We start from the raw sequence: 9,611 nt of genomic DNA on the forward strand, positions 1-9,611 counted from the left end.
CTTCTCCTCTACTCTCTTTTTCTCTTTCTCTCCCTCTTCTCAATCTCCAATACCACCCTCCTGTCTGTCTGTCTGTCTGTCTGTCTGTCTCTCTCTCTCTCTCTCTCTCCCACACACATACACACACACACACTCTCTCTCTCTCTCTCTCTCTCTCACTCCCACACCCAAGGAATAGGTTTCAAATAGTCGCCAGAGCCCTTGCTGTGGAAAACGGCCCTGAGCATTGATCCCAGGCATTACTCAGGGGAAAGAGATGAAGTCTCTTGTTACAGCAAGAGGAAAAGAGAAACCATTAACTGAGGCGTAAACTTCCTAATTGTGAAAAGCATGACTAGCAGGCAGTGGAAACCTCATTCTCAAATAGACCTTAAGCTTCAGGAAGCAGTCAGTCAATAACGTATTATGCTCACATGAACGACGTTAAGGTGGAATAGACAGTGCTGAGGTAGTAGATACTGAACGAGGAAAACATAACACTGCTTCTGAGGTTCCTTTATACCTCACCCATCGGCCTATGACTTTTCTTCTCCCAGCTTATACTGAAATTGACCCACCCTAATGAGATAAGTATCCTACTGCAAAAGACTCGGCCAGACATTCCTGCCATTGCAGCCTTATTGAATTATTATACAGTGCTGCCTTGGAAATGAAGTTATGAAGAAGCAGGAAATGCACTGATTTCATTAACCCATTTAGCCTTCACTCCAGCCTCTTTGATGAGTGGACTTACAACTTTAAGTATACTATGCTCTATTTTCCTGCAGCAACAGACATTGCAATAGACTCACATTTGACTCCTGCTTTCCTCAGAAAGCCTTTCTTTCTAGTCGAGTTGCCCAGATGTTTTGCAGACCTCTAAGATGAGAACATCTTTGTCCTTTTGTTTGACATTCCTTGGTCTTTCAGGCAGTAGCTGGCCCGACTTGCCTTTTCACTTCCATTCCCATCCACCAGCCACAAAGGGGAAGAAATTCTCAAAGTTGGCAACAAACATCTAGATGATGTGGAAAGAGCCCAGATGACCGTGGATACAAAACCTGGTACACTATGGAAAGGCTACACATGCAGAATGTTTAATTGATGGCAGCAGTAATAAAGATAGAAACTATTTGGTCGCAGCAAGCGTATTTGCATGCTTGGACAACAGAATAGAATCAGGATCAGAAGCTTCAGAGACACATGGCATGGGTTCAAATTTGTGCCATGAACTTCCAGCTGGACCATTTGAGCTTGTGACTTTTCTCCTAGCTTCCCTTCCATCAGTAATATAGATGCTCACCTTCAAGATCGATTGAGAGGCAGATTTATTTAAAAAATGAGTGCAACCCAGCCTTGTTAGTCATGACACCCTGGCCAGAGACAATGAGGAGGGGTTATTCACTTAAATGACCTAGCTGGTAGACTAATTTTTAGGCTCTTTTCTTACCTTCTTCCAATGAGAACACTTTTTCCTTGTCCTCCTCTCCCATATCCTAAAAAGCCTGTGGTGCTCTCCATTTTTACTCTCAATATTTGTAAGGATCCCACTGTATCTGACCACCCATTATGGTCACAACCACCTCTTGTCCACAAATGACCTTGGGTATATGCCAGACCTATAGGACTATGGATTCATTAAGACAGTCATCTGAAATGTTGTGATGGTCACTTATTCTAAACCATTTAATAAACCTATCAATAGTTGTTGGGGGGGTTATTTTGTTGTTTTTAGGAAAGCCAGGTATATTCCAATTGGCGCTGGCCTATGTTTGCCTGGTTGAACATATATAAACCGTTTTTACTTCACTAGGGTGTGAGGATCTACTAGTCTTGCTGCCATTCACGGAGGGTAGACGTCTATCCATAATTTGGTAGTAATTTGCACTTTGTTAAAATCTGGAGTTATCCACCTTTCTCTCTAGTCTCTCAACACCCCTCTGCCTTTGGCAGCCACTTCTGTTTACAGGGTTTTTCTAAATCAACACTTCATCAATCTCTCCTGAAATGTTAATGACTGGATGGCTTATCTGACAATAGCTTAATACGTGATTCTTCTTAGGAGTACTGAGATTTATTTTATAGAGAATGAGCCCCTAACTTCCCTGGTAACTGCCCAGAATTTCCTCCAGGGTCCAGCAAGACATCCCTACAATGTCACCATCTGAGCCTGTTCTATGTGATCACATTGAAGGCATGTAATAGTACATAAAGTGAGGAAGAAAAAGAAAGCAAGGGGAACTTAATGACTAGAACACAGTAGGTATCATATAAAGGGAAGGAGAGGGGAGGGGAAAGAAAAGAGGGAGGGGGAAAAAGAAGGGAGGTAGGAGAGGAAAGGGAGAGAGAGAAGAAAAAGAGAAAAAGAAAAAGAAGGGGAAAGAAAGCCCAGTGCCTAGAGAAAAAGGAAAAAAAGCCTGATACTTACGGTTTTCGAACCACAAAAAAAAACTCCCATAAATAATCTGATTGATGGGTGATAGAATTAATGAATGAGTGAACAAACACATAAAGACCTGCCCTGTCTTCATTTACTCACAAAGAAGAAAATAAATGACAGTGAACCTGCAGGGAACTCTGAGAAGCAGCCAACTGTCACAGCAAGCCCCTTGGCTAATCCTTTTTACACCAGAATTGCCAACAAGCAAAACAAATAATTTGCTTTTTTGACTGCTTACTTCCCAGAACATGATCAAAAAGGAAGAAATGGTATCTTGATAATAGTGAAGGGCATCTTGATAATAGTGAAGCTTGAAGTCTGCTATATCTGTGTTTCTAATTGCTGTGAATGGACAAGAGAATTCCAACTTCTGTTTCTCCAGATGTTATACTCCCTGCTCACTGGAAAAACAAACTGCAGTGTAGGACAAAATATATTATAGAATTTTTTTCAGATATTAGACAAAAGGTAAGAGAGGACCACGATTCTGAATAAAAGAAAAAATAAGACAAGCCCCATGTCTGCACTGAATTGCCCCTAGTAAGAACCTAGTCAAAGCAGGTGGCAGAGATTAGGAAGTCCATACCTAGATTTGGAGGCACAGAGTACTAGAGAGGAAGGCACTAAAGAAAGAGCTTCAAAAATCCATATTAGAGGCATTCTGGGCTTAGGGTTCATACCAATTTGCACACCAAGAAGTCTGGACAAAGTAAAGTAACAAGAAAAAGTCACCATTGTGTCAAATTTTAAACAATCATATCAAAAGAACAGAATAAGAATTATTAACAAAATTAAAGAGGACATATACAAGCACCTTGATGAAATCAAATAGGATAGAAACAAATAGCTGAGATATTCAGGCAAACAAGGAATGAAATAGTATGAAGGGGAAATTTCAGTAAAGATATAGAAATCCTGAGAAAAGAATTAAATTGAAATACTAGGAATAAAGTGCTCAATAACCTAAATTCCTGATACTCTCACTAATAAAATGGAACAAGTTGAAAATAAAATAATGAGGATTGAAGATAAGGGACTGGATCTGTCAAACAAGACCATGTAGAAAATGAGAGAACTCTGGGATGGATACCAACAAAAGACCCAACTTATAAATCATGAATATAGAAGCAGGAGAGGAGATAAAAGTTAATGGCATACAAAACATGCAAAAATAGTATCAGAAAACAAAAGAGCATTCAGGTACAGAAGGTTTATAGAAAAGCAAAATGGCACTATATCAGGAAAGAAAAATTCTTATAGTGTAGTTAAGATATAAAATATACACAAAGAAAGTAAGAATATTGAAATCTGCAAAGAGAAGCAACAAGTCAGATATACAGGTAAATCTATCAGAATAACAGCAAATTATTTTTTCAAGAAAGCAAGAAGTCAAAGTCTTAGAATTATATTTTCCAAGCCCTGAAAGAAAGTAATTTTTAATGTAGATTAGTATATCCTTCATATCTGAAAATATACAAACTCCTTTGGATACACAAAAACTAAAGTAATTCATGACCTTTCACCCAGCACTACAGAAGATACTTAAAGAAATACCACACACAAAAGAGGAAGAAGAAATGCACCTAGGGAAATACAGGAGAAAATATATCCCACAAGATAAGGGAACTAGCAAACAAGAGTTAGAAAAGAAGCAAATGCCACCAAAAAAAGACAGGAAGTTTATATACACTGTTCAATATTAATAGTGACTGTTAATGCTCTCAATTAGCAATAAAAGACAGAATGGTGTGTTGGATTAAGAAGACTTTGACATTGATCGAGATATAATGCATTACAAACTGCTTTGTTAAATAGCTATACCTTTGTACAACTACTTAAAAATAATAAATATATGTATAATTTTTTAATTTTTTTAAAAAAGAAGAAAACCTACCCATTTGTTGCATAAAAGAAATGCATCTCATTGGCCAAGATAAACACTGGGTTATAGTAAAAGAAAGGGAAAATGTTTCCAAGAAAATGGGCTTCCAAAGTAGGTAAAAGTAGCTATTCTCATACCAGATAAAACAGAGTTTAAACTACAATTAGTCAGAAGACACTTATTCATTCCAGGTAAAACAGACTTTACACTAAAATTAGTCCAGAGAGGCAAGGAAGATAATTTCATATTAATAAAGGGACCAATCCATCAAGATGAGATAACATTGGCACAATTTTATTAAATAAACACCACTATACTTAAAAGTACAGTGAGATTCCAATGTAATAGTGGGGGACTTCGAGTATGACACTCTCATTCACTTATAGGTCAACTACAAAAAAATCAACAACAGAAACATCAGGATATAGATATAGATAAATCTATAACAAGCAATAAAACTGAAGTAGTAATAAAGTCTCCCAGAAAATAAAAGACCCACAGATAGGTCAACTTGAAAAAAATTAACAATGAAACATCAGAATATAGATATAGACAAAACTATAATAAGCAATAAAACTGAAGTAATAACAAAGTCTCCCAGAAAACAAAAGCCCAGGGAATCAATGGACCAATGGATTCACAGCTAAATTTATCAGACCTTAAAAAAAAGAACTAACACCAACACTACTCAGAAACTTCTATTTGGGAAGGCCTGAAGGAGGCTCACAAGAACCTTTTTTTTTTAATTTCCTGCAATTCATTGGTTGATATCACATTGCTAAGGGGTACTTGTTTGGGGTCAGAGAATTTAAGTTGGCAAATGCTACAGATCAATACTTCACCTCATACTCTACTCCTACCCTCAGTGCCCAGCTGCTCTGGCCCCAGCAGACAGGTTGGTAAGCATTGTTTACAATATTGTCACTGGCAAAGGCTCTCTTCCAGTACTCTTGAAGATTTTCTAAGCATGACTTTTATTCTCCAAACAAAGAGCTTTCAAGAAGACAATATACACACAGATGAAATGGAATGCAGAAGGAGATTTTCTAAATCAACCAGCTTAGGTTTCTTCAAGCCATATTTAGATGATTTTCAAGAACAATGTGAACATCATGCAACTCCTCCCTTTATCCAGAAATGGAAAGCAATGGATTAAGATCACAACCATAGAACTAAGACTTCCTGGCTCCCAGTTCATCATGGATATCTGTAATGGACTACACACTCTGACTTCCTTTAGCTTGAAAGAATGATTCTTGATCACTTACTAGGCAATGGGTCAGACAACAAAGTTGTCCCACATTGATTGAGGATACAGACAGATCCAAAAGTCCCATGCAAGGTGTGAGGCTGTAAACAAAGGCAAAGCCAGAGTTCAAGAGTCAAGAGAAGGTAGCATTGGTTCAGCAGGTGAAGGGGAGGAAGGACTCAGAGCAATGAAGTCCAGGACTTAGGTCTGGACTCTGGGGGCGACATCCCAGAATGGCAGGGGCCAGGAAAGGAAGACCCCAAGGCAAACACAAGTGCAACCACACTAGACCCTCAGGGGCTAGTTTGCCTTTTCAACCACTTTCTTCACTTTGAAACCCTTTTCTCCATAAGAAGTTTCCACTTCACCTCATGGCAACACAAGCCCACCATTCTGAATTTGAGGAGGAGCTGGTATGTGGTTATAGACTGTTTTTTTTTTTTTTCTAAAAGGGAAGGCAATTTCTTCCCAGCCTTCCATGTCTCTTGACTTCATTGTCATGGTACCTAGTGACATGTGTTTCTGAGAAGCCAATGCAGGCAGGCTCACTTCCAGGACTAGCTGCACTTCACAGGGGTTGAACCTACATACAACCAGGACCTCTTTGGAGCAGATTGGCAAGGGCTAGTTCTGAGGTCTGCATCTGGCTTTCGGCTTTGCACATATGCTTTGTCTGGTCTCCAAAGCTGGATGGCTGAAGCTTCTGGAATGCCCTGGGCTCTGCTGAATCAGATGTTTTTCAGCTTTCGGTGATTTACAAATTCCAACTTGCAGACTGTTCTCAGGCTAGCTATATTTTTTGGAGCTTTTTTTCTCCAATAGCTTCAAAAATGAACTGTCCCCTAGACCCTGTTTCACCCAACAATAAAGTGTTCTTTGGATGTCTGATTTGGCATGATGCCTGAGGTACCTATGCTCAGGGCTCAAAAACTGGGTGCTGCTCTGTTTATGGTACAATGAAATATGTTGTTGTAAGTACCTGAGAAAAGGTAGGTTCATGCAGCCCAGCCTCACTTCTGGGCTTGCATAGTGCTCCAGGAAGGCTGATAGGAGCTCTCCAGCCTCTAGAAGCAGAAGTTCCTGAAGCCTTGTGCTGCACAGGAAGGAGTATATGGGGTCATTTGATGCAGGTGTACACCGTTTTTCTTTTTTCTTTTTTGAAGACCAGGTACCTGGTTTCAGGTATTCCAATAGGGAAAAGAAAAACTCTTCCATCCCATTCCATTCTCAAGAACTTAAACTTGAATCATTCTACTAATTCCATCTCTGTAGATTGACTCTTTTAGAACTCGACATAAATACAAAACTAATGAAAGTGTTGCTCTTCACTTCATTATTTGTTTGGAGAATTCATTGTCTTGGGCCAGTTTCTTCCCTCTTGATCTTTTTTCAGCCCCTGCAATGAAAATACTATTTACACAAACTGGGGTGATGACAAGTTTGGACTTACAATCAACGAGTGTGGAGTTGCAGAAGAACCACTGCAGGTGGCTAACTGAACAATCAACAGCTTGAGCTCTTAAGTGGGCCAGCTAGACCTCTTATTTAAATCCAGCTCCTTACATAATAGTTGGTGACTTGAGCAAGTCACTGACTGCCCCTTCATCTAATGAAATGTATATAAGCAAACATGAGGAGCATTAAAAGATGTCACATATAGAAAAGGTAGTCAGATTGCTACACTGATTAGTAATATCAGTAATTACTTTTTTTCCTTTTTGCTGGGAGATCCTTATGGGAAGCAAAAACTGCGGCAGAAACATTACTTAGTGTCCTAATGGAATCGTATGATTTATCCTTGGTTCTTTTTTTCTTTTTAAGCATTATTGATGCAAAGACTATCTTCCAAGTTAGGTTGGGCTTAGGGGATTGAGTTCTGGCCAGTGTGACATCCAGATCTTTAGAAACTCTAATTTGTGCTTTCTCACTCACTTACAGACCCAGGACTGAAGACCCTGAAAGGCCAAAGGATGCAGCAAGCTCAAATCCCTTGTCTACTTAAGATTGTGTGAAAGGAGGATGGCCCAGCCCATCATAGACTTGGTACAAGGAAGAAATATGTTTATTACATTGTTGCCATTGACATGTCAAGGTTTACTTGTTACTTCAGCATCACATAGCCTATTCAGACCAACTCAAAACTAAACAAAAACTGACAGAGACATTGGGCCAAGGGGCCCAGCCTATCATGACCCAAGAGATACCTCCCTATCAGGAAGAATGTAATGGCCACAAAGTTGAAACAAAATTATTGCTTGATTTCTCACATATTTTCCTGTTGGGAAGAGGCTGTGGCACTTATGTGGGAGATGCATACTGACACTAACACCTTAGTCTGTACCTTCCAGTCTGCATAGAGCATCCCTGCCATTCCATTTCCATGTATCAAGCTTTGCATGCATCTGTAGATTAAAAACATCCTTTCCATTTCAATAAATTGGCAGTGAATATCTGCAGCGGAAACATCTTTTCATTTAAAATCTCACATCACAGCACGAATCTCGTCTGGGGACCACCTGTTGAGGGAAGCTGCCATTTGTAATTAAGGGCACACGAAGTTATGATTCATCAGAGCCAGTCGGTGTCAGCATGTGGCCACACATGTTTCACACACACACCCCACTCTCTACATCATGGCTGTCCCATGCCGACGGACCAGAATCAACCCCGTAAAGCTGTCTTGAAGATCCCAGAGTCTTTGTATGTACCATTCCCCATCTGAATGCTTACTCTTCCCATGACTCTTTTCTTCCGATCTATGACCAAAGACCATTTCCTCTGAGGCACCTTCTCTGACTACTCTTACAGGAAGTAGCCCTCCACATTTCTCTGTCTGGACCCTATTGAGTTCTCTTATAACACATTACTGCTGTTTGTAACTTGGAGAGGTTTTGTATTTGCTTGTTGTTCATTCTAAAAAACCAAGAAACCTGCCCCTACCTTTAGAATTCCAGTATTTGAGCTCATCTGCACTGTTTAAGCCCTCCTCAGCTGAATTTTCTGATATGATAGCTGATTTTACAGCTAAAATCTCCTTAACAAATATATCTCCTCTCTACAGTACTGCTACTACTACTATCTTCACTGAGATTGTCTATAAATTAAAAATCTTCTGTGTGCCAAGCACTGTTAGGTATTTTATTTCATGTACTGTTCACATTTGAGATTAATGTTATTATATACTTGAAGCTAAAAAAAAGTGTAACTAATGGGCAATTTTTTGTCTGTTCTGTATCCTTTTGGGTATCTGCACTCCCACACTCTGTTGTGATTCTAAAGCAATTGTCATTCAAGTACACCAGACAGACCAATCAGAGCAGATCTCCACTTGCACTCTGATGGGACCAGATGGAACCATAAGACTCAAGCAAACCCAACCACTGTCCTTTATTATTGCCTACCTTCTAGGACAGGGCGACACAGCCTGAACTAGGATGGTACAATAGAAGGAACTCTTAACTCTCCTGCTGCCAGGACTTATCTTGCTGTATGCTGAGAGATTCTATCTAGGAAAGAAGCCCAAATTCAGTGAAAATAAGTGGACAAAAACAAAAAGAATATGCTCCCTTGGACCCCCACCTCCAGCTGTACCTGGAATTCTCAGTTCCATGACACAGTGAATTTTTCTTATAACTTAAGATGCTGTGAAGGGATTTCTGCCACTTGTCACCAATTACAATTAAGAATGCAATGAACAGCATGTAGAAACACAATAAATGTTATTTCTTCCAATTCTGCTCTTTTAAAGGGAACACAACCTATATTAGCTCCATCAAGAGTTGTTAACATACCAATCGGATCTAGATGCAGAATTGTCTTTCCCGAGTGTCTACATCTTTCCACTTTGACCCTTCTGCAAATGACTTCCCATTTGTTAATGACAACAGGGACTTCAGCAAGAATTAAGCGCCTATGGGCCAAGTGAATTGCCAATGAATGTTCTCTTTTAATAGTCAATGGACTTTGGTATTGATATTCCTCCAGCAGTGTTCTTTCCGTTGAGGAGTGTTTTTGCTATTCGGGGTCTTTTATTGTTCCATATGAATTTTTGGATTGCCTCT

The sequence above is a fragment of the Dipodomys ordii genome, unplaced genomic scaffold (assembly GCF_000151885.1).
Source record: "Dipodomys ordii isolate 6190 unplaced genomic scaffold, Dord_2.0 Scaffold3, whole genome shotgun sequence".
NCBI classification, from domain to species: Eukaryota; Metazoa; Chordata; class Mammalia; order Rodentia; family Heteromyidae; genus Dipodomys; species Dipodomys ordii.